We start from the raw sequence: 716 nt of genomic DNA on the forward strand, positions 1-716 counted from the left end.
ACGAAAAAAAAAGTCCTCCTCCCATTCTGCTGTCTTTGAATTTCAATTTCAGTAGGCGTGTAATAGACAGAAAGTTACACAATGTTTCTCACTAATGATACTATTCCAGCACAAGGTAGTTCGCTCACTGGAGTTTTGCTTGTAACAATGTCTTTGCAGTGCAGCTTTAGTATTTGTGTGCGCATATGGTAGTGCACTTTTTTTGTTACATTATAAGACTAGCTCATTATAAAGTGAAGTCCGCTGGTCATCAACCAGAGAATCCACCAGAGCTCCCATGCACCGGCCCCAGTACAAGCATGACCCCACCCCCCACCGACAGCAGACTACAAGAAGGCGTTTCGCAGGCTCAAGGTCAAAGGGTTTATTGTCATATGCATAGTGAGGAAATTAGTTTCCCTGTACAATGAAATTCTTACTTTACCGTCCACATGAATGCCACACAATACAAGTGAAGTGTAATGCAGATACATAGGTAACAAAAATCGAAGGCACTGTAAAACAGCTGATGAAAGCAGCATAATTAAAAATACAAGAGAATGAATAAAGAGAATATATGCTACATGGGAGCTGTATGTGCAAATATTCAGCAGTGAGTAGTTCCTGAGTATGCTGTTTAGGAGTCTGATGACAGTCGGAAAGAAAGTTTTTCAGTCTGGAGGTCCTGCATTTCACACTTCTGAACCTCCAGCCAGAGGGTAGGGAGGCGAACAGTC

General features: G+C 42.0%; 1 protein-coding gene across 1 annotated transcript in view; it reads right to left on the minus strand.

Moving 5' to 3' along the window:
• The window catches only part of kpnb1 (karyopherin (importin) beta 1), a 28,995-nt gene that overhangs the window by 4,174 nt on the left and 24,105 nt on the right, over positions 1-716 (minus strand). The gene's annotated exons all lie outside the window — the stretch shown is intronic.

The sequence above is a fragment of the Monopterus albus genome, unplaced genomic scaffold (assembly GCF_001952655.1).
Source record: "Monopterus albus unplaced genomic scaffold, M_albus_1.0 scaffold292.1, whole genome shotgun sequence".
NCBI classification, from domain to species: domain Eukaryota; kingdom Metazoa; phylum Chordata; class Actinopteri; order Synbranchiformes; family Synbranchidae; genus Monopterus; species Monopterus albus.